The 26,311-nt window shown below is 37.0% G+C and overlaps 1 protein-coding gene across 1 annotated transcript in view; it reads left to right on the forward strand.

The window, feature by feature from the left end:
* The window catches only part of C15H9orf85 (chromosome 15 C9orf85 homolog), a 44,898-nt gene that overhangs the window by 1,106 nt on the left and 17,481 nt on the right, over positions 1–26,311 (forward strand). The gene's annotated exons all lie outside the window — the stretch shown is intronic.

The raw sequence follows: 26,311 nt of genomic DNA on the forward strand, positions 1-26,311 counted from the left end.
TTCAAACGAGAAACCTGGCAGGATTGTTGTGAGGCTAAATTAAATGATGTATATAAAAGGTCTAGATCGTAATAAGTGTCCAACAAGTGATTAATTTCTCAACATTGAAATTAATGTTGGAAGCAAACTGATTATAGTAACTTGGGGTCCCCTTTTCTTTTTCTCTTTCTGCCTTCACTAACTACAAATATTTAATGAGTACATTCCATGCACAAGGCCCTGTGCTTCAGTGCATACAATGTTAAAAAGAGTTGATTTTGCTTATAGTTTCCTGGGTCATTGGACAATAAGCAAGCACAAAGATATATAGTTATGAATTATAATGCATACTGATGAGGGGGAAGACAGTTCAGTAAAGAAGAATAAAGAGGGATATTTTCAATTTAGGTGCTCAAGGGACCTCTTCTTTTCCTTAGGTTCAGATTCAGAAAAAAAAAAAAAAGCTGAAGCAACATTTGGGAAGATTTTCTCAAGTGTGTGTCTTATCATTGGGTAAACCTAAATAAAAGGCTGTGTTATTCCTAATAAGTGACTGTCTGGTCCTGTATTCTTACTGTAAGTTTTGGCACAAGCAATTCTGATTGTTTTTCATCGGATGATAATGCAGTTTTAGTAAGCATTTAGCCACAGTGTACCATACTGTGCTTCTTGTTCTTATAAGTACAAGACTTCTTGAACTTGTACTTCTTATGCTATCAGTTCTTTGTAGACTTCTCATTGTCCGTTTTCTTGGTGTTATCTACCAGCTGTGGCATTATGGTCTTAAACCTTTTCATGAGTCTCAAGTTTAATCACTAAGTTTTATTTTTGTTTATCACTTTTATTATTCATTCCTTTACTTCTTTTAAATTGTGAGGAAGTGCCCTGGCTCGTGTGGCTCAGTTTATTGGGCGTCTACCTGTGCACCAAAAGGTTGCTGGTTTGATTCCTGGTTAGGGCACATGCCCAAGTTTCGGGTTCAATCCCAGTAGGGGGTGTGCAGGAGGCAATCTGTCGATGTTTCTCTCCCTCTCACTCCCTCTCTAAAAAATCAATGAAAATATTGATTAAAAACATTTTTTTTTTTTTTTTTTTACTGTGAGGAAGCCTCATTTGTCATTGGTAGAAACACCAGGTGTTTTGTTATTGGAGATACTGGCAAAAACAGCAAGAAATATTTTACTGAGGCAAAATCATTAGGCTGATTGTTCATCTATCTAATGAAGGACTAATAATTGGCTGCATTTATAGCAAATTCTTGAGCCAGTTAGATGCCGCGCTCTAAAGCCAAAATTTTGTCAGAAGCATCTGACCCTGTCTTCATTTGTATGCTTTATTTCAGAAAGCTATTGGATTCAGTGACATCTAACAAAGAAAGAGTAATAACTACATGATCATCTGTAACTCTCCTTAAAGGATTATAGTTACAATTGATTACTTGTGCCTCATTATTTTGTAGGAGATCTACATTAGTTCCCCTTTTCTTTCTCTGCTAAGCAGTTTGTCAGGAATTGACTGAAATTAGAAGATGGATAATGACAGATGTTTTATTGGGAAATTTATATAGGTAAAGCACCCATTCCCAAAAGGACAGACTGATAGCGGTCTTCGTATACTTGAATATTTTCTAGAAGAATAGAGAAACTTGTTCTGTGGCATTCTATGTAAGTAAACATAGACCAATGGGTCAAACTAACAGAGGTAGGTTTTAGCTTAGTGTAAGGGAGTTGTCTAATAATGAGGAGCATGCATAGGATTTTTAAACTTCCCCTTGACTGGGATTATTTAAAAGAAGTCTCTTGCCATTGGCTGGTAGTGCTGTCTTGGGACTTGAAGAGGTGGGATTGAGGTGGAAATAGGATTAAATCTCTTCTAGTCATTTGGTACTAAAATATAGATATCATTAAGACAGACTTGTGAGCCCTAGCCGGTTTGGCTCAACAGATGGAGTGTCAGTCTGTGGGCTGAAGAATCCTGGGTTCTATTCGGGTCAAGGGCACATGCCCAGGTTGCCAGCTTGATCCCCAGTAGGGGGCATACAGGAGGCAGCCAGTCAATCTCTCATCATTGATGTTTCTATCTTTCTCTCCCTCTCCCTTCCTCTCTGAAATCAATAATATATATATATATATATATATATATATATATATATATATATAGGCAATATGCAAATTGTCCGGGATGCCGTAACATCACGACGCTCAGGAGGAGGCTGCACGTGCAGGTGGGCGGGAGGGGACTGTGTGCGTGGTATGGCAAGCCATGGATGGCGCAGGCCCGGAGAGAAGAGGGCCTGCCAGCTGCGGCATGCCGGCAGTCCTGCCTCTGTGCGTGAGCTGCAGAGGAAACACCTTTTCTGACCGCTCATTGGCTAAGCTCCCGGTACGCCTCTCGCAGTGTTTTTGGTAACTTGGGTTATAAGAATCCAAGAAGGTGATCTAGGGTTTTTCCACCTCACTCCTGGAGGAAAAAACAAAGGTCCGCTGCTGGAGGGGCTAAGAAATGTCATATCCTGCCCTAGCTGGTTTGGCTCAGTGGATAGGGCATTTACCCAAGTTGCAAGTTCAATCCTTAGTTGAGGTGCACGCAAGAGGTTACCAGGCTACTAATCAATGTTTCTCTCTCACATCAGTCTTTTCTCTAAGTAGATGCAGTGTGTTTTATTTTGGTTTTGGTCAGGTTACTTTAAAGAGTAAAAATATTTTAAAGTGTATACATTGGTTAGGAAAATTCCTTGCCACTTGTCAGATTTCAGATGTTTTTTGGATTTTTGGCTAAAGGTAACAAGCTCTTGTTTAAAACAGTGGCAGCATGGCGTGGTACAAAGAAACTGATCTTGGAATAAAAAGATTTAGGTCAAATTCTCTGTTATATATTGGCTGTATGATCTTCAACAAGTCCCTTAACTTGTCAGGGTCTCAGTGGGTTTAGCAGTATTGTGAGAGTTTAATAAGGTTTATGAAAATGCTTACATAGTACCTGGTATTAAGTATTCTATAAATGCTAGCCCATTCCTTCATCCTAAGATGTTCATCATGCTCACATGCTACTCCCTCAGGTAGTGATTACCTGATGAATCCTGTTGGAATGTCTCTCCTTCCCAATGGCATTTATTGCCCTCCCCGCATATATGGTACATGTGATATTAGTTTGTAGTTTATGTGTCTTGGCTTTTTTTCTCTCACATATACATACACAAATATCATCTATCTCTTAGAGGACAGGGACTCAAGCAATTTTGAACTACTCATGGAGTATAATATGCACCTGCAGCAGCAGTTCTGTCCTGTGGGATGAAGAAATGGAAATCAAGTAGTTCTTATTGCCATTGTACAATAGATTACTGATCTATGTTAATTCTCCTGCCTTTATTGGGTCCCAAGCACTGAAATGATACAAATCCTTTATTCAGGAATCTTAGACTAGTAACTACTTCAAAAAGTGGAAAAAAGATAAATATGAAATGTTTTCATTTAATAAACTTTTGTTGAGGTATAACATAAACATAGAAAAGTGCCAAAGTCATGATAGGAGTTCAGTGAATTTTCACAAAGTGGACACAGTCATGTAACCAATACCTAGATCAAGAGACTATCACTGGCCTCTCCTAGTCACTGCCACTCTCCTCCTCATATGTAACCATCGTCTTGATGAATATGAAGTATTTTAAAATAACCTCAAAGTCACAGCTTTTGAGGGCAAAGAGGAGAGAGATAGAGGTACCCAGGTGACCTGTTGTTTCTCTCTTCAGAAATGGTATTAGTGGGTGTAGATAAGCATCCTAATGCTTCATGTAATACTTCTTTGGCTGAAAGAAATTGTTATGATTTGATTCCCCAACAGTGATTAATTTGGTACCTGTAGGATTTTTGGCTTCTAAAAGTATCAAGAGTAAATTTGAATTTCCCCATAGCTTTGGAGCTGATTATTTCAACCTCGGTCTTAATTGTTTTCCACTTTATCTGCTTATTCATAAGGTTGAGTGACATTTTTTTAGAACTTTATGGTAGACATTTTCTTGGATATCTTATCAAGTTTATTTCTAGTTGGAATAGTTGGCTTTACATTCTAAAGTTAATATAATTATTCAAATTGGGTTTTATTTTTGGAACTAAGTTATATATATTTTTCTTTTTTGGTTTTTGTTTTGTTTTCATTTTTTTTTTTTGCTTTGGCAGATGCAAATTCAAACATATACCATTAACAAGGAAGTATTCTTGTAGGTGATGGAGCTATATATGTATAATAATTTCCAGTAAATTTATACTGTTAGTAGTAAGAATTCTGTGGTAACTTTATATTAATCAGATCTGGTTTTGAAGGTCATTTGGTGATGTAGGCCATTTACAACATCATGGATATGAAATGCCAAACTAAGCTAGGGATTATTTTAAATGCTTTTTTGTTCTGTGAAGAATTATATGTTACTAAATCTCAGCCTTCTATTACCAGGTGGCTGACTTGTTTGTTTTGAAATTACTCATGTCACTGAAGTCATCAATTTGAGTAATATATTTGACATCATAGTATATACTTATATATGTCAATGTTCTATATTCCATCATTAGCCTTTATCAGAAGACATTATAGTAATTTGATTCTTTTGTTTCCTGTAAACTTGAAAGCTTATAGAACATGATGCTGGATCTAGTTTTTTTAAAATATGTTTTTATTAATTTCAGAGAGGAAGGTAAAGGGAGAAATAGAAACATCAATGATGAGAGAAAGTCATCGATCTGCTGCCTCCTACTGGGGATCAAGCCCGCAATTCGGGCACGTGTTCTGACCAGTATCCAACTGTGACCTTCTGGTTCATAGGTTGATGCTCAACCACTGAGCCACACTGGCGGGTTTAGATCTAGTTTTTAATAAAGTTAAAATAGTAATGTGGGATAAGTTATTATCATCTATATTAAAATATTGTTGTTGCTTTTACACATGTGATGCTGTTGCTTTAATTTAAACTCTTTATTACTGAACCATGGACAGTTCTTTGACCCTCATATAATGACTGCAAGGTCAGCTATTCTCTAGTAAATTTAAATTAAAAACTCCCTGGTTTACAGAGGCAATTAACTCTAATCTTAAGGCTTCTCTAGGGACACCTTTATTAAGGCCTTCTTTGAGCTACCTAGTAAGAAAAGTAAGTCCAATGTTACTAAGGCTTCTAATTCAAAATGGCTGACTAAAAACGTACTTATCTTTCAGTTTTCCCCAAATTTCAATGAAATGACAGAAGAAAAAATAAAACTGCAATATTAAAAAATTGAAAAAATCAGAAAAGAAAATTAAGTAAATTTAAGATATAAAATAGGATGCAGCTAAAAAATAAATGCAGCTAAACAGCTTAAGAATCTGTTATACAATACTAGAGGCCCAGTGCATGAAATTTGTGTACTGGGCGGTGGGGGGCTCAGCCTGGCCTGCGCCCTCTTGCAGTCCAGGACCCCTTGCTCCTTACTGCCTGCCTGCTCACTGCTCCTTACTGCTTGGCTTGCTGCTTCTTAGGCGGCAGAAGAGGCTCCCGCCACCGCCACTGTGCTCGCCAGCCTTGAGCCCGGCTTCTGGCTCAGCGGTGCTCCCCCTGTGGGAGCTCACTGACCACCAGGGGGCAGCTCCTGCATTGAGCGTCTGCCCCCTGGTGGTCAGTGCACATCATAGTGACCGGTTGTTCTGGTCGTTCCACCGTAACAGTTGCTTAGGCTTTTATTATATAGATTGTTGGAAGTTAAGATTTTTTCAGTAAAACTCTAAAATGCCAAAATCAGAATTAACAAGCTCTGTATCACTCCAATGGTTATCTAACAGTTGCCCTCAAGATAAAGTCATAAGAACAGCTCTCTAAAGTGGGGAAATGCCATGAATGGCAAATGCAGAGCAATATTCCTGATCATTGTTGGTCTCAGAGCTCAACAAGGAATCTTTTATACATGGAAGTGTTCAACATGCTTCCTATGCCTGCTAAAGCAAAAGCTATCAAACTATTATTTTTTATCCTTTCAACCAGAGATAAGGATTATATAATTAGTATCGGAATTCACTTCCAAAGCAGTAGTGATTCTCAATTCTGCTTTAGTAATTCATTCTATATTGAATATGGCTTATTTTATACCAGTACTATCCAGAGTAATTTTCTATGATGATGGAAATATGTCATATCATTTCTATCCAGTATGGTAGCCACTAGCCACATGTACCAGCTGAGTATTTGAAATATGGCTTATGAAACTAAAGAACTGAATTTTAATTTAATTTATTTCAACTTAAATAGGCACATGTGGCTACCATGAGACCTAGGCTCTCATTTATAAATATTAGCAGACTAAGAAGCACTACACTTTTTAGGAAAACCAAAACCATGAGATGTGAGACTGACTGGAAACCCTACCTCCTACGCCCATTTAACAGAGGTAATATAAGATGAAGAAAAGAACTTTTAAAAGGTATAATTGGTATCTATCAGTAATTCAAAAAACTTTCAATATCCATAAAACAAGGATAGGCTGCTGTTTTTTAAAAAAAAAAAGAAATCTATGACATTTCTTAAAAACTGCAACTGTGGCTGTAGAAATGTAAAGTAAACATCTTAGTAGGATGAATAGCAGGATGGAAAAGAATAGACTGAATTTGTAATTTGGAAGATCAAGCCAATGGGTTGGTCTAAAAGGCCAAAGTTATAAAAATGATGAAGTGAAATTTGAGATATGGAAGATTGAGTTAGGAAATTCCAGAAGGCTAGGAGAGTTCAGAAGAAATGATGAAAAGTAAAGAAGAAAAAAGCCCAATTTCATAAAGTTTAAGAAAATCTTAGGCTTTCAGATAGAAGGATATTAGACATATGGTGATATTTTTTAGCTCCAATGATAGAAATTCCTATTAACTTTCAGAGAAAGGGAAAAAAGAGGTTAGCCATAAAGCAACTATCATGCTGTAGATATCTGACTTCTCATCTGCTACTTGTAAAAAATAGAGCAAGTTCTTTAATGTGCTGTGAGGGAAGTACTTTTAATTTAGAGTTCTTGATAGGGCAAAAGAATCATCCTTACTAAGAGTTTATTTAAAAAATACAGGGGTGGGCAAAGGTAGGGAAAAAGACATGCAAGTTTTGATTATTACAATAACTTTATTAACTCTTTCACATACTCACAACTGTAAACCTATTTTTGCTTATCCCTGTATTTAGGGATATACTCCCAAATATAAGAAGATAAGTGGTAGAAGAAACAGTGGTGAATGAAGAACCTAGTTAATCTGAGTTAACTTTAAACAATCACTGATAATATGGTGGTAAAAGGTAATGCTGTTGTCTTATGCCAATTATCAAATAGAAGAGGTAAACTTTTTGGAAGGTAAAATCTATACCCACAGTTCCAGATTTTAGCCAAACCTGGAAATTGAAACTAAAAGCAAGATCTTTTTTTTTTGTTTGTTATCAGATGAGACAGTAAAAGTGAAGCTGGAACATTAAAAAACACACACGAAAAATAAGAGCAAGCTAAAGATCCTGTCTTGTTTGGGTGCTGGAGAAGCCATAGGGAAGGAAAATCAGTGTCATTGTCAGTTTTAAAGTCTTTGAGTTCCTAGTGGTATCTGTGGTAGGCAATACTGAGATGAAAATAAGACCTTGATCTAGCCTCCATGCTGTTGATAGTCTAGCTGGGGAGATAAGGCCAGTATACAAGAAGCAACAGTGAGTCCTGGCCGGTTTGGCTCAGAGGATAGAGCGTCGGCCTGTGGACTCAAGGGTCCCAGGTTCGATTCCGGTCAAGGGCATATGCCTGGGCTGTGGGCTCGATCCCCAATGTCGGGCGTGCAGGAGGCAGCGGATCAATGATTCTCATCATTGATGTTTCTATCTCTCTCTCTCCCTCTCCCTTCCTCTCTGAAATCAATAAAAATATATTTTAAAAAAAGAAGAAGAAAAAAGAAGCAACAGTGAGCAAATTAGTACTTATATCAAGACCTTATAATATAAAAAGGCTTTTGATTTAAAATAGCTGAATTAAAGCTTTGAAATATAGTTTTAGTTCAGTTAGTAAAGTTAAAAGTTGAATTACATACAATACTACTCATACAATCTAACATTAAAAACATGGAATTTCTCCTCTCTGTAGAAGTGGTTATCTAAGTCATCTTGTTCTCTGTTCATTATCAAGTTATAGACATTTCAAGAAAGGCTGAAACACAGTGGCCTGTGTGAATAGCGAACATAATCTCTCCTGCTTCTGTGGGTGAACCCAGTTTCTAGTTTTAATATGTGACCGGAAGAGGTACAAGAAATGTATGAAGGAAGATGAGTTGCTGATGTTCTAAATTAAACTTGTGTATCACTTTAGGCTTTGACCTTTTGAGGACCTGCTTGCTTAAGATTTAGCAATGGTCTTTGAAGACATAAAATGCCTTTCCCATTCTGAGACACCTTTGCAAATTTGCCATAAGTAGTAGAGATACGTGACTCCCTCACTTTGTCCCATTGGATTGGGGCTGAATGAAAAGACAGTTTTTAAATCTGTAAGGCTGCCAATCAGCCTTGGATCTCTGGTGACTCCCTTTCAATCCAAATACTTCTGCAAGCCCCGTTTGAAAAAGCCAGCCAGTTAATCTCTTATTTTAAACACCATTTAAATTCCAGCAAATATTGCTTGCTCTCCAATTTTACTTCATGACAATTACTTTCATCTCTTCAACTAAAGCACATAAATCTTTTGAATTCTTGAGATGCCTAGGATAGTGCTGAGTACATGCTAACTCATACTTTTTCAGATTGTTCCTATAGACAGCAGAGAGATAGCCATGCTATGTGCTGTATTTAAGTCTAACCTATGACACATTGTATAATTTGACATGTTGGAAGGAGCCCTAAGCTTGGGGTCAGGGCAGCATCAGGAGTAGACTCTTCAGACTCCTGGTGTGGCTCCTGACTCACTCTCTCTATAACCATGGGTAAGTTATATCAACTTTACAAGTTAGAATAAAAATAAATAACAATAACACTTTCTTTCTTCCACACAGGGATGATGTAAGAATAAAGTGAGAAGCATTATAGGACAAAATAATATTTTAAAAAAACTATAAAAATAAAATGTAGTAATATTTTGTTATACGTGACTTGCATTTGTCATTCAAAATATACCTTAATTTTATCCCTTAGCTCTTTGTATTCTTGTCATCAAAAACATCTTTGTTTTCCTTTGAAGAATGAGGAAATGCTGTCAACTGAAGTTAAGGAAGTCACATGTGAATACTGAGCTTTAGACTAAATGAATCATGGCACAGCCTAATTTTTTCCTGATGTGACTGGACTCCTGAATTAGTTGTCAGCATGCATAGGTTATTCGTATGACATATTAATACGACCAAAACAAGGCAACTATCTTTGAAGAAGTTAACTAGCTTCAGTATGGTAATTATTCTATATGGCTGCCCCAAGCAAATGACTTACAATATAGATTTATTTTAAAAGGTAAAATCACCCCAATAGATTCAATAAAAAATAAAGGGTTAAAATCATTTGGTTTGTGGACATTACCAGTTATTCTGCTTGAAAGAGTTAAATCCATAAATTCCTCATATGCTATTAGCAGGAAATTAATATTATTATTCTTTTTTGTTTAACATTGTGAAACAATGGCCAGTCAGTATTTTTGTCTCTTTTAAGATCAATAACTTGGGGCATACCATTCTGGTTGGACAAGACCTCTCAATGTGACTAACTTTTAATGAGTGCTAATAAAAACATGTGTGTTGCCTCATGACACTACACAATTGCTGCTTGAGCTTTTTGCATTCCAGTTGAATGGTACATAGTTAGCATATGTGGCTTACCACTTAGTTACCCTATATTGTTTAGGTCTCTGTATTGAAAAATCTGTGCGGAACATGATTAAAAAGTAAATCCTCCTCTTTTAGAACATTGCTTAGCAAACATAATTTTTCTTTCCTAAGTGAATTTTTCTAACTTTGGAATTTTGTCTTGTGCTTTTAAAACTACTGGATAATCCTGCAACGTTTCCTTTGGAACAAGCTAGCAGCTTTGGCCCTCTGTGCAAAACAATATACCAGTGTCAGAATTTAAGTTAAAAACACAGTACAAATTGAAATGTGTACTCTGCAAAAATTTCAGCTGTTTTTTCTTTTACTGTTTAGAAAACCTTGAAAGCTGTGGGGAAACACTTTCTACTTGTCACTTTAACAGAATGCCCTAAACTAAAAGGCATCTTTTTATGGGTCCTGCCTCTGCTGCTCCTGATTAATTGTGTGACCTCAAGCAAATCTCTTAATTCTCTGAGCCCCAGGTTTCTCATCTGGAAAATGAAGATAATTATGCCTGCCCCTAGCCACAGGAATGTTCTAAGAATAGCAGCAGAGAGAATTTTTATAAAGGATTAGGCATGTGGTTTATAGATTTATGATAGTAGTATTTTGTGTAAAAATTATTTGGTTTGTTTTAGTTTTATAATTAAAACCAAAAAGATCTGTTTTTTAAATAAACCATTTAAACAAATCTTTCCTATGCATGCTTTTGTCTAGACACCTGGCCAAAGTATAGACATGTCCCATGTATGTGAAATCACTCAAGGACATGAGTAAGCAAAAGAACATTGACCAGAAACTGTAAACAACCAAGCAGGGAGTTAAATGATAAGGATAGTAGAAGATCTCTTGACTTGAGAAGACTGAAGCACACACATTATTTACCTCTGTCTCCCTTAGTTTTGATAGAGGCATTCTCTGTTGGGAGAGAATGTGTTAGGATCGCTCTTCCCTGTCCTTCCCCAAAATACTTATTACTCTCCTGTTAATTCAGATATACTATTTTCTATATTTGATAAGAGTAACATGGGAATGTGAACAGTGGAAGCAATAACAAAGGTTGGGAATTACTGATCTAGAAACTACCCAGATTTCTGAGCATGTTTCTAATTTTAGGTTGCCTAGGTAATTGAGATTTGGTCTGACACTTTTTTTCCCATTTTTTTTTTTTTATTGATTAAGGTATTACATATGTGTCCATATCTCCCCATTGCCCTCCCCCACTCTCATACATGCCCTCACCCCCCGGCTGTCTCTGTCCATTGGTTATGCTTATATGCATGCATACAAGTCTTTTGGTTGTGGTCTGACATTTGATCTTATAACTAAGGCAGGTTTAAAACATAGGAAAGAGCAAAGAAGAAATAACTTTTCAGCTTTCCCATGTGTTTAGATTTGGCTTAAATTCCAGGAAAAGGAATAAAGACCAGAAACTGACCATGAGGAAGTGAGAGTAGAAAGCAGATGGTTTCTATACTGTGTCTACCATGTCTGAATTAAGGGACTTGGGAAGTACAGAGTAAGAAATTAGGGGAAGTTACATTTTGGGGTGATGTCTCTTGATATAAAAATTTGGAAAAGTTTCTTAAATTAGCATGCAAATAGTCTAATTTTCCTGAAGAAATGATGCTCTGAATGGTGAAACTAGAAATCAGACTGAGATTCGTTTCTAAAATTGAGGCAATATGGAATAGTGGGGCAGAATAGTGGAATTTGGAGTCAGAGGGCATGATCTTGAGCCCTGGTTGTATTTCTTTGTAAATATGTAATCATAGGGAGATTATTAAAACTGTCTGGATTTGTTTTTTCATCTGTGAAAAAGGAATAATATTATCTCCCAAGGTAGTTGTGAGGAACTGATATAATTAACTGTGAATATTAATTTTTAAACAGAAAACTAATTTTTATTTTATAATTACAGTTGATGTACAAACCCTTTCTGTCTTCTTCTGGTACCCCTATGACGCAGATGCTGTTATGCTTGATGTTGTTCCAAAAGTCCCTTAGACTTTCCTCATTTTTTTAAAATTCTTTTTTTTTTATGCTGCTCTGATTGGGTATTTTCTGCTACCATGTTTTCCAAATCATTGATTTGATCCTCTGCTTCATGTAATCTGTTGATTCCTTCTAGTGTATTCTTCATTTCAGTTATTGTATTCTTCACTTCTAACTGGTTATTTGTTGTAGTTTCTATGTCATTTTTTTATGCTATTGAAGTTCTCACTAAGTTCCTAGAGCATGTTTCAAGGATTTTCTTTAGGGGGAAAATGGGTATCCCACATGCTTTCCAGAGAGACGTTAGGACTGGGGACATAGTTTTGGATGTAATCCTCATTGAGCTCATTACTGAGGCTATACTTACAGGTTCATTTGACCAAGAGTAAAAGTAGTCTAAATAGAAAGGAGTACTGAGACGGAGACAAAGAGTGAGTGAGTGAAGTGAATTGATGATTAAATACATATTAGGAAATGGCCCAGCTGGTGTGGCTCAGGGGTTGAGCACTGATCCAGGAACCAGGAGGTCACCAGTTCTATTCCTGGTTGGCATATGCCCAGGTTGCGGGCTCCCTCCCCAGTAGGGGGTGTGCCAGAGGCAGCTGATTGATGATGTTTCTCTCTCATCGATCTTTCTATTATCTCTATCCCTCTCCCTTCTTCCATTCCCCACCCAAAAATCATTTACGAAACATAAAAATATTGGGAAATGGATATTTTTAAGGGGTAAACAGAGGAAGAAGTATTAGCAAAGACTCTTGAAAAGGATTAAATTGAGTTGGGGTTACAATCCTACTTTGTAATGTCAGTCTTTTTTGAGGAAAGAAAAAAATATTCCTTGATAAAACCATTAACATTTTGATCATTTACAGCAGAATTCTGGGGAAGAAAAGGCTTACTTCCCATAGAACTGCTCTGATGATAAAACTGTTTATGTCCATTTAGGGAAGTTGTTCTTGAGTTATTCATTTACTAAAAATATAGTGCCTGCTGGTATGGCTAAGTTGGTTGAGCATTGTCCCATGCACAGAGAGGTCTTCAGTTGGATTCCCCGTCATGGGCACATGATTGGGTTGTGGGCTTGATCCCCAGTAGGGGGCATGCAGGAGGCAGCCGATTAGTGTTTTTCTCACTCTCCCCTCCTCTCTCTCTAAAATCAATAAAAAGATTTTTAAAAATAAATAAGTTAAAATGTCCTATAGGTAATAATGAAGATGGTTCAAAAGTAATTGAAGGCACATTATCTTAAAATACTAAGTACCCATGTTTTAATTGTTGAAAGGCAAAATTTCCTTGTCAGATTACTCCTTCCATATTCCACTTATAATATGTTTTAAGCATTTCATTGTGGGTCCTTCCATAAAAATATTCTTGAACATTCATAATATATCTTTTGAATTGTACCTTGTAGAACAAAATGAGGAGAATTAAAAATCTTTATACCAGAATACTCTTTGTTTCAACTGCCCACAGTTTTTATATATATACTAGAGGCCTGGTGCACGATATTCATGCATTGGGGAGCAGGGACTCCCTCAGCCCAGCTTGCACCCTCTTGTAATCCAGGACATCCCTCTTGCAGTCTGGGGCTCTAGCAGTCTGGGATCCCTCACTCCTTACTGCCTGCCTGCAATGGCAGGTGTTGCTCCCCCTATGGGATCACACTGACCACCATGGGGCAGCTCCTGCGTTGAGCGTCTGCCCCCTGTGGTCAGTGCACGTCATAGCAACCTGTCATAACGATGGTCGTTCCATTTGGTCGATTTGCACATTAGGGTTTTATTATATAGGATTCATTCATTCATTCATTCATTCATTCCTTCATTGAGAGAGAAACATCAATGTGTGAATGCCCTAGTCGAACCTGCAACCTAGGTATGTGCCCTGACTGGAAATCAAACCTGCGACCTTCCAGTGCACTGGATGATGCTCCAACCAACTGAATCACACCGGCCAGGGCTGTCCATACCTTTTAAAGTTATGATTAGTTTATCAAAGCATTGTTTCAATTATTAGAATACTACAGAATATTTGCTTGTTAAAACACAGCACCAACTTATTTTAACTTTTCCTTAAAAATAAATGAGAGAAATAGAATATTAGGGAAAAGAATTTACTTTCTTAATAGGTTTCTCTACTGCCAGAAGCAGATATTGCAGCATTGTCCGTTTTGCATTATTTGCCAGTGAAAATCTGAGTAGTTTGCTTGGCTGCTGAAATAAATCAGTAGGTACTTTGGGTAGATTCTACATAAACCCTCTCTGTATAATTGCAACTAACAATAGCTCTACCCTCTTATTGAAAGAATAGTCCTCTGTTTGGGATGATCAGAACTCATTTTATATTCAGTCTTTAGATAAAAATGCAATTGTTTATTTTTGCAGATGTTGCTTATTAAGGATTCCAGCAATAACAAAAAAAGTGGGAGAGGGAACCAAATATTATTTCTTGACTAGAAAAAAGCTTACGTTGCATGTATATTGAACAAGAAGAACATTTTGAGTATTTCTAGTATATATTTTCCCTTCTCTCAGTTTGATATTGGTGTTTTATGGACTTATGAATATAGAGTGAATGGGAGGAAGAGAGACTAGACTTCAAGGAAGAAAACTAATTATTTTAGCTTATAGTAGAAATATATCTCATTCTTAATGCCTTGGGTATCTTTTAATTAAACTTTTACATAGCAAAAATAAAATATTGATAAAATGTATGTAATATATATATATATATATATATATATATATATATATATATATATATCAAGCATTTTAGAAAACTAGGATAATATTTTACTTAAAGGAGAATGGGCTGAAATTTTTTATAAAAGAAAATCTTATAATCTCTAATTAGCTACACTGAACAGATTTACTTTCCTAAAAAGAAATAAGCCTATATTAACTTTAGCTTTGTATTTTTCCTTAAATGACAATAAAACCAACTTTACTCCTAGAACTCACTCCAAAAGTATTTCTGAGCTATTAATATTACTAGCTCTTTTTGTGAAATAATAAAATACATAAAAATAGTCAGACCCAGTAACTTATCCAAATAAGGTATTTCTTATATGAGTAACTAGTAGATATTCAAGCTATTACTTTTTATCATAGTAAAAAAAAAAAAAGAGTTTGTAGGTTTGAAAGTTTTAAGTGAATAGAACTCAGTATTGATATTCTGAATTATGTAATAGTAGTATTCTATCTGTAGTAAATGTGATATTAAGTTGATTATAGCAATAATTTTTTTGAATTCCATTTTTAAAAAAGGAAATGGCAATGTCTTTTATTTTTAATATTTTAACTGCCTGGATAAAAAAGCAAATTTTTATAAACAATATTAGGAAACATGTGCTTTTTCAATATCCAAATAATTGATTAAAGAATGGGACAATTAGCCCTAGCTGGTTTGGCCCAGTGGATAGAATGTTGGTCTGCAGACTGAAGGGTCCTGGGTTTGATTCCGGTCAAGGGCACAAGCCTGGGTTGTGGGCTTGATCCCCGATAGCGGGTGTGCAGGAGGCAGCCAATCAATGATTCTTTCTCATCATTGATGTTCCTATCTCTCCTTCTCCCTTCCTCTCTGAAATCAATAAAAATATATTTTAAAAAAGGAATGGGACAATTATTCTTTGCCTCTGATAAATTCCTATTATTTTTACTATCTTGTTGAAATAGGATCAGAACTTTTTATGTGCAAATATAATGTGATGAAAATTTGCAGGTTCATTAGAAGTTTTCTGATGCTTATAACATAATAAGTTTTAAAAATATATTCAGCTGGAAATTGGAAACCGCAAAACTGACCAGTACTAGGGAATAGGTTAAGTAAATTACAGTGTTACTCTTGGAGAATATAATGCAGCCAATAAAAACATAATGTAAAAGTGTATGTATTAGTATGAAAAAAATTAAGAACAAAAGTTATAAAATCACATGTACAGAAAAAATGCAAGTTTCTGTTATATATGTGCTTGAAATGCTAGAAAGTATAGAATCTCAGTGATGAAATGTAATTTTTATAAAATTTCTATAATATAAACATTTATATGTAAACACTCATATTTTAAAAAAAATATGGATTTGAGCTTACTCTACAAGATTTTTAATATTCTGGTGTTCTTCTAAGATATATAAAAATTTTATTTCTGTTTTAAGTCCTTTTAATGCATGCACGTGAACTTCTTTATTTTTAAAATATGGTTTTATTGATTTCAGAGAAGAAGGGAGAGGGAGAGAAAGATAGAAATATCAATGATGAGAGAGAATCATTGATTGGCCGCCTCCTGTACACCCCCTACTGGGGATCATGCCTACAACCCTTCTTGTGCCCTGATCAGGAATTGAAACATAACCTCCTGGTAAACAGGTCGATGTCAGTTGCTAAAGAAATTCACCCAACGGGAGAGGCTCAGTGATCACTGAGCCTCTCCCGTTGGGTGAATTTCTTTAGCAACTGAGCTAGACACCAAAACCAGATGAAGACATCATGAGAAAAAAAGCCAATACAACTATAGAACAATATTCCTCATTGGACTTAGACACAAAAATCATCAACATTATATTCACTAATAAATAGAAAGGACAATACATAACAGACAAGTGGAGTTTATCACAGGAATGCAGTGTTCATGGATTGGAATACTCAATATTGTTAAGATGTCAGTTCTCCCCCAAACTTACTTACAGTTTCAATATAATCCGAATCACAATCATAGTAGGCTTTTTGTTGTTGAAATCAACAAACTGATTCCAAAATGTGTATGGAAAAGCAAAGGAATTAGAATAGCTAAAATTTTTAAAAAGAACAGAGTTGCAAGATGCACGGTACTGATTTCAAAACATTAAAGCTACAATCATCTAGACGAGGTGGTACTAGTAAAAGAATAGATGCATAGATTAATGTGATAGAATATTGCAGTAAGCCCAGGCCGGGTGGTTCAGTTGGTTGTATTGTCATCCCATACACCGAAAAGGTTGTGGGTTTGATTCCCCATCAGGGCACATACCTATGTTGCAGATTCAGTCTCTAGTTGGGGCACATATGGGAGGTAGCTGATCAGTGATGTTTCTCTTTCACATTGATGTTTCTCTCTCTACCTCCCTCCCTCCTTCTATCTCTCTAAAATCAATAAAAAGCATATCCTCAAGTGAGGATTAAAATATACATATATACAAATGCAACTCAGTGGCACTAGAACTTTGACATACATATATAATTTTAAAAGAACCTCTATTAGTATTTGCACCATGTACAAAAATTAACTCAAAGTGTATTATAGACTAAATGTAAAATCTAAAATTATGGAACTTCCAGAAGAAAACATAGGTGATAATTTTCATGATTCTTTAAAGACTCCTTAGATTTGAAACAAAAAACATGGTGCATTAAAGAATTAATTGAAAAATTGTTTTTCATTGAAACTAAAAGTTCTTCTCTTAGAAAAACACTGTTAAGATAATGAAAACAAAAGTACAGGTTGAGGGAATATATTTGCAAAGCACTTATCAATAAAGGTTTGGTATCCAGAATATATACTTAGCCCTCACATGTCAATAATAAGAAAAGGGATAACCCAATTGAAAAATGGGCAAAATATTTTAATGGCAAGTAAGCACATGAAAAGATGTTCAACATTATTAGTTATCAAGGAGATTCAAATTAAAACTACACTACACACATTTGAATGACTAAAATAAAATTTTTACAATTTCAAGCACTGGAAAGGATGCAGAAAAATGATCCTCATACATTGTTAGTGGGAATACAAAATGGTACAGCCATGTTGAAAATATGTTTCTTATAAAATTAACCCTACCAGACCTGAGGCCCTGAACCTAACTGTCCCCTATACCTAGGCTCCTGAGCATTAAAGAGAAAAAATCAACATGATATAGAAAAATGTTAGTTACATGCAAACAAGTGGTTAGAATAAGATGGAACTTGGAGACATTGTAGAAAATAGGTCTACTTTTCATCTAGCGCCAATATTCCACCTTAGATTCTGAAATTACCGAAAAATCGGTACAGCGGTCTGGTAGGCTTAAGCATAATCTGTATATGTAAAAGGCTAAGCGACTGGCTGACAGGCCGACTGGCTGGTAGGTATGACGTCCACTGACCACCAAGGAGCAGATGCTCAACACAGGAGCTGACAAGCTGCAGTGACCTGGCAGTGGTGGTTCTCTGGTGACGCACCCCAGAACCAGAGAGGAAGGAGCCCGATTCCTTGCACACCGGGACCCCTCGGGGGATGTCAGAGAGCTGGTTTCGGCTAAATTCCCACAGGCCAGGTGGAGGGACCCCACCAGCCAGAGGGACCCCGCTCACTCCACAGATGCCCTTCAAGCTGTGGCGCCACCCCAGGTTCGGCTGGCCGACCGGCTGGGGAGGGACCAAGGGAGGTTGGCTCCAGGGCGTGACTGGCCCTTCTTACCCTGCCGGCCACTTTCTAATTAATTTCCTTTCAATGTGCATGAATCTATGTACTGGGTCACTAGTATAATCATATAACCCCAAATACCATTTTTTTAGATATTAGTTCAAGAGAAACATCTTTGCATATAATATTGTTAAGATAACAGTTATTGTATGCAAATATTTATTAGCATTCCAAACTAGAAACAACTCAGAATGTCCTTCAGATGGTGAATGAATAAACATTATAGCACATCCATACAGTTGAATACCATTCACCAATAAAAAGGAATGATCTCCTGATCAATGATTTTCTCTCATCATTGATGTTTCTATCTCTCTCTCCCTCTCCCTCTCCCTTCCTCTCTAAAATCAGTTAAAAAAAATATATATATATAAAAGGAATGAGCTCCTCAGATAGTTATATACTTTATCGTTCCATTTTTATGACATTTGAGAAAGGCAAAACTATAGGCACATATTAAAAAATCAGTGTTGCCTGGGGAGTGGTAGCGGGGATTGGCCACGAGGGGCATAAAGGAACTTTTTAGAGTGATGGAAGTGTTCTGTATTTTGGTTGTCAGATTCATAGAATCATAGTTTTACTGTATAGAGATTATACCTCAAAACTGACATTAGCTGTGACCTTTTTAAGAAATTAATTAATTTAGAAAGAATGATAAAGTTAACATTTAAAATGATTTATTCAGGCAAAGGATATTGAATGGATGTTAAAATCATGAAATGAAATACTATTATGGAACAGTGCATTGAAATGACCCCCGTAGATTATTGCTAATCTTTATACTTTGAAGAGATCAATGCTGTCACCAGTTTAACCAAGTGATCCGTCAAATTTTTCATTGCTGACTAGGCAAGAATGGGACACTTTGTGCTTCGTGACTTAGAGTAATATGAAGTTCATAGTAGCAGGCTATATGAACTATTATAAACAGTATTAAACCCGGATCCAATCAAGACTTTAAACTGAACTTCCACTTTATAGAAATATAGGAGAGAAAGCAGTGAGTTAAATTACACCATTAGAAAACAATCAGATAAAACCATAATGTGGTATATTCTTGAAGACAACTTGCCTAGTATTTTCAAAAACAGTGTAATAGAGGAAACCCTTCTAGATCAAAAGAGAGATAAACAACTCAGGGTAGTTGAGGAAATGTCAGTGTAGACGGCTACATTCAATAACATGGAATTATTTTTCATTTTTCTGAAGTATGGGTAATGGTATTGTGGTTAAGCAGGAGAAAATATTTCTAGGATATATATGATTAACAGGTGAAGTGAGTTGATATCTGCACCTTATTTTAAATGTACACACACATAAGCAAATAGGTAAAATGCCAATAGTTGTCTCTATACAGTGTATATATGGCTATGTATCAGTATTACTTTTTTAACTTTTTTGCATGTTTGGAAATTTTCATAATAGAGAAAATGTTTTTAGACTCAATTGAGTACTATTCATGATGTCATTATGCTATGCAGTGCCTTGCTATAGATCCTATGAATATCAGGCAGCTATACCTGCATCGCACCCCTGAGAAATTTTTTTTTTTTTTTTTTTTTACCATACTGTGCTTAGCATTATATAACGTGCACTTTGAGAACTGGAGTAGAAAGCAGCTCTGTGAAATGCTTTGTATTGTAAGGATGTTTTAGAGACCATTGCTTACTATATTGTATGGTGGGTGTTCTCTTTGGGAAAGCTGAAACTTTGGGTTTGAATAACAAGATTAGTTATGCTGTTTTGAGAATTTTGGCATGTTACAGACATTGAGTTAGGTAGAAGCAGAGCTTATGTCTTACTGGCTGCTAGAAAGTTTAAATCCCCCTTGTAGTTCATCGCTAGCAGGTGCACTTCCCAGCAGCACTCCTGACTGCTTCCTAATTTTCCCTACCTACCCTCATTTTCCCCCCAATCTGACTCCCTCATCTATTTTTTTTGCTTGTATTTATTTTAGAAGATACTTGATACCCCACAATGTGCTAGCCATATTAAAAAGATTTAAAATGTAGCTTATGATTTGAAAGCCACAGCCTAAAAGACAGTCATATACTAGTACTAGTAAGTTATTGCTCCCAAATCCAGAGATCTTTTATTCTCTAATCAAATTTAGACTATGGGACTGTTACCAGAAAACTTAAAAAATTATATATTTAAATATGATTAAGTAAGATATAAAATGCCCTATTTTGTGGGGAGGTTTAATGCAGGAGATTCCATGGAAATGGATTTTCAACAGCAATTAGAACTGGAATTTTCCTTAAAATTTCATTTTTTAAAGCCTATCTTTCCCCAATTAATGAAGGAAGTGAAATATGCCATTGTCACATTAGCTGTGACCTTTTAAAGAAATTAATTAATTTAGAAAGAATGATAAAGTTAACATTTAAAAGCATTTCTGAATTATGATATACAAAAAAATTATAATGAAAGATTATATTATTCTTGAATGGTATTCAAATCTCGTCCCCCCCCCCCCACACACACACACACATAGTTTCATCCTTCTGTTAAAGAATACTTTATATTTTGTAAAATATTTTTCATCATCAGCATGTTGATACAGATGTTATATTTACAATTTATTCTTGCTATCTTCTTGGGTTTTGAAGTCCTCACCCAATTTCATTTTGGGGTTGCTGTGTTATATTAACAAAGTGCATTGTCTGACAGCAGAATATTTAGAGCAGGGATAACATTTACTATAAAATATGCTATATGAATTAGTGGTGGCTAAGACTTTATGTATATGTTAAGTAGTAGTGTCTTTTGATACACCTTAAGTTTATTCTAACCTTTTTAAAAAAGTATTCACTTGATAAATAAGGTTTCTTCTTTAACTAAGATTCCTAAATTCAGTGGAATCTCCCACAGATCTTTTTCCTTTAAAGATCTTGAAAGTAGCCTTGTTAAATTAAATGATCTTTCAAGGCTTTTGCACTTAGAAAACTAAGTTTTGATTTTATATTTCGATTTTATAGATATACTAGAGGCCTGGTGCACGAAAATTTGTGCACTGGGGTTGGGGGGGGGGGTGTTCCTCAGCTCGGCTTGCCCCATCTCACAGTCCCGGAGCCCTCAGGGGATGTCCTACTGGTGGCTTAGGCCCGCTCCCCCTGGGGAGCCTCCCTCTGCAGGAGGCAACTGGGCTGATCAGGGGAAAGCGCCACCCCCATCACCCCAATGCTGCTGCCATTGCTGGCCACGGCGGCTGCGAGGCCTGAGCCCCATGCCTCGCAGCCATTGGGGCTCACGGCTGCTGTGGCTTTGTCCGGATGAACATCCAGATGGACGCCTGGAAGACGTCCACCCTAATTAGCATATTACCCTTTAATTAGTACAGATGCTTAAATATTAACCTTAATAACCTTAATATAAAGTGTCCTTTGGAGAGAAACCAAGATGGCGGCATAGGTAAACACCTGAACTTGCTGCCTCGCACAACAACTTCAAAACTACAACTAAAAGACAAAACGGACATCATTCAGAACCACAGGAAGGCTGGCTAAGTGGAAATTCTAAAACTAGAAGGAAAGAGAAAAGCACACTGAGACTCAGAGGAGGTGTGGAAGGCAGAGGTACGGAGGCGCGCATGCGGAGAGGGCTGGCAACTGAGTACGCGGCTAGATTTTTCAATCTGCAGGGAGACACAAGCTCCCGAGTGCTCTGAACTCCAGTTCCGGGCGAGACTCTGGGGACCCAGACTCATACGGGGAGAAACTGGACTGACTGGCAGTGGGCGGAACTCGAGGACGGCTTTCTCTCAGAGGTGCTTGCAGCGATTACCAAGGGACACTGAGACCCAGGGGGCCTCTTAGGGCAGGCCATTTTGTTTGTTCCGCCCTGAGACCCTGCCACACCCAAGCTGTGCGCAGAGGCTTTTGCATATGAATGGCCTGGTCCTTTGAAATCTAAAATTACCTAACAAACTGCAGCTGAGTCAAAGAGACCCAGAACATCTAAAATTACCTAACAAACTGCAGCTGAGTCAAAGAGACTCAAAAGAAGGCCCAAGGCCCCACAGCAGCCTGCATTGCTTCACAGCTGGGCCTCATCTGGGCACCTCCAAACCCCAAACAAAGAAGAGGAATCTGCAGATCTCTCTGTAGCTCCTACTGGGTGACCTCAGGCAGAGGTTAAATTAGCACCGCCTTGGAGATCCAAGAGCCAGTGTACCCAGTGGTAAGAGTGGGACCATCCAGATTACAACTCCTCGGATCCATAAAGGACACACTCAGGGGGCAGACTCAGTAAGCACCAAAGCCCCACTGAAGCAAGTCTTGCCTCATAAGGGTGTCTCCAGCACAGAAGTTCTCCCATTGTAGACACAGCTGATCCTCACAGCCAGCTGGCCTGGAGGACAATTCCTCCCAGTGATACTAACAACAATCAAGGCTTAACTACAACAAGACTGTGCACAGAGCCCAAAAAGGGGTGCACCAAGAGTGTCCACCTCAGGTAACTGGGGAGGCTGAGCCACTGGGTCCTATAGGACACCTAACACACAAAGCCACTCTATCAACTCAGGGAAACAGCCAAAATGCAGAGACAAAGAAACAGGTCACAAATTAAAGAAATGGAGGAAAGCAAACTACTGGATATAAAGTTCAAAACCACAGTTATAAGGTTTTTCAAGAATTTTCTAGGTAAGGCCGATAAATTTAGCAAGACCCTCGAGGATATGAAAAAGGACCAACTAGAAATTAAGCATACACTGACTGAAATAAAAAATAATATACAGATATCCAACAGCAGACTAGAGAGGATCCCAAGAATCAAGTCAAAGATTTGAAATACAAAGAAGCAAAAAACACCCAACAGGAAAAGCAAAAAGAAAAAAGAATCCAAAAATATGAAGATAGTATAAGGAGCCTCTGGAACAACTTCAAGCGTACTAACATCCGAATTATGGGGGTGCCAGAAGAAGAGAGAGAGCAAGATACTGAAAAGCTATTTGAAGAAATAATGACAGAAAACTTCCCCTACCTGATGAAAGAAATAGACTTACAAGTCCAGGAAGCGCACACAACCCCAAACAAAAGGAATCCAAAGAGTACCACACCAAGACACATCATAATTAAAATGCCAAAAGCAAAAGACAAAGAGAGAATATTAAAAGCAGCAAGAGAAAAACAGTTAGTTACCTACAAGGGAGTACCCATACGATTGTCAGCTGATTTCTCAACAGAAACTATGCAGGCCAGATGGGAATGGCAAGAAATATTCAAAGTGATGAATAGCAAGAACCTACAAACAAGATTACTCTACCCAGCAAAGCTATCATTCAGAATTGAAGGTCAGATAAAGAGCTTCACAGATAAGAAAAAGCTAAAGGAGTTCATCACTGCCAAACCAGTATTATATGAAATGCTGAAAGGTATTCTTTAAGAAGAGGTAGAAGAAGAAAAAGGTAAAGATAAAATTTATGAACAACAAATACTTACCTATCAACAAGTGAATCTAAAAATCAAGTGAATAAAAAATCTGATGAATATAATAATCTGGTGAATATAATAGAATCAGGAGCATAGAAAGGGAGTGGACTGACAATCCTCGGGGGGAAAGGGGTGTGAGGGGTGCGGGACGAGACTGGACAAAAATCATACACCTATGGATGAGGACAGTGGGGGGATAAGGGCATGGGGTGGGGTGGGAACCGGGTGGAGGGGAGCTATGGGGGGAAAAAAAAGGAACAACTGTAATAATCTGAACAATAAAGATTTTTAAAAAAAATAAAGTGTCCTTTAACAGAAAGATGATACTATTGTGGGGGGAAAAGAATTTGAATATCATTCAAAAGTAACTAATATAATCGTTCATTAAGATTTTTTTTTTGTACACCATAATTCTTTCAGGAATGCTAAAACAGTGGCATATTATACCTCCCTTCATTAATTAAAAATATAGGGTTAAAAATGAAATTCTCAAGAAAAATTCCGATTCTAATTGCTGTTGAAAATCCATTTCCAGTGAATCTTCTACCATGAGGGATATGCTAAAAATTAATCGCCCTAACAGGGTTAGCTGTAAACATCACAGGTGTGAGTACGATTTGCCCCAGGCAGAATGATTCCTAAAGCTAAGACTTAGCTTTCATTGCTCACATCTCTGGAATTAACTTTCTCTAGTTTGCCAAAATTCAGGAAACAAGGTGTTCAGTTCTCTCTCTTTCTGCAGCTATTTTTAAGTGAAAGTACTATTCTCATTCTTACTTCCATTCATTTCTTAACCCATGGAAATCAAGTTTAATTTTGTAGCAGTGCCTGTTAGCTATGTGAGCTTTGTGCAGCATCTCCATTTATACTGCTTCACACATCGCTCACAGGACAAGTTCCCACAAAGACCTGTTTTGTTCTACTGTCAATCCACCTAAAGAAACCAGTTTAAAACTATGCGCAGCTTTGTAAATCAAGATGAACTAGTCAGAAATTGGATACAGAAACAAACAAGAAACCAAGTAATGCTTCCTACTTAACAAGCAGAGTGTTATATATAATCAAATTTCAGGTAATGAAACACCCTGCATTCTAAGCATATTCTAATTAGAAAGTTTATACTTTATTCATATTGTAATCATAGTCAAGTCATTATCCTGTTCCCATTGCTAGAGTTATGAAAATATAATTAATGTTTTTAGTAGGATACTGTAGGCAACAGAAGGCAGGGAGAATAAATGATGAAATGTGAACTTTGGTTCTGGGGATTTCTTAGCAAGCCTTGTAGGCGATAACTAAGTATCAAGGTTGCTCAGAAGAGGAGTTTGATATCAAGCACAGATTTCCTTCTTTTGGGCAATAATTAGCAGACCACAGTAAGAAGAAATGTAATGGCATGCAGAATTTATTTTCTCAGGGACTCTCCATCTAGGTCAGGAAGAAAGGAATTGCACAGTTCATAAGTAACAGAATTATGTTTTTCACCACAGAGTTAAATTGAAACAATATATTCATACCTTAATTTATGGTGTTTGAAAATATCCCATGAAATATTTTCCTCTTTGGGTAAATGTTTTGTAAAATTATTTTGCCTTCTTGTTTAGAACTTTGAAGAATAGCAAGCCCTGTTCAGAAGTTTTGTTTCAGATGATCACTAAACGTACTTTTAACTCAATATCAAATAAAAATAACCTTCCAGCCCTGAATGGTTTGGCTCAGTGGATATGAGAAGGCTAAAAAGGGCTAATTCCAATGTAACCCTTATATTTGGGGCTAGTGATCTGAATTCAAGCCAGCAAGCTCAGGGTACATTCCTGATAACCTATAATTAAGTCCCTCTCTCCTTCCCAGATACTGGTCTTGCAGAACCTGTTACTGTGAACAGTGCACTGCCCCGGAGGGAGGGTTATTAATGCTGGCGCCAGTCCAGACCACCAGATATGGCCTGGAGATCCCCAACACCTGGGGGCCTTCTTGCAAGGCCCTCGAAAAGGACCGGAAGCATAATCCATGTTTGTGGGACAAAGACCACAGGGAGGGAGATATAAAGGAAAGCCCCATGCGTGTTCCTTCACTCAGATTTGGAAGGCTGTTCCCTGAGTCCGCCGGTGTATTAAACAGTGTCCCTCCTTTTTCTTAGAAGCGTCTTTGGTTTTCTTTGGTCTTCTGCAACAGATAGAGCGTCAGATTGCGGACTGAAGGGCTCCAGGTTCGATTCTGGTCAAGGGCATGTGCCTTGGTTGTGGGCACATCCCCAGTGGGGGGTGTGCAGGAGGCAGCTGATCGATGTTTCTCTCTCATCGATGTTTCTGGCTCTCTATCACTCTCCCTTCCTCTCTGTAAAAAATCAATAAAATATATTTTAAAAAAATAACCTTCCAGAAATCGGCTTTTTTTGTGTGTGTGTGATGCTTTGCTTTTTCCTCTTGAGAAACACAAAAAGGAAATAAAAGCAAAGAAAACATAAAATGTTCTCCACTCATTATTCCAACAATAAGCAAAAACCAGGCTTTCACCACAAGTAAGTTAGAGAATTCTCAGAGTACTTAGTGAAAATATATAATCTAGGTTCTGAATCAGATGAACATGTTATCAAATATAAAACTATTATGGAGAACACAACACATTTAAAAAATTTCCATTCTCCTTA

Source organism: Eptesicus fuscus, chromosome 15 (genome assembly GCF_027574615.1).
Source record: "Eptesicus fuscus isolate TK198812 chromosome 15, DD_ASM_mEF_20220401, whole genome shotgun sequence".
Classification (NCBI taxonomy): Eukaryota; Metazoa; Chordata; class Mammalia; order Chiroptera; family Vespertilionidae; genus Eptesicus; species Eptesicus fuscus.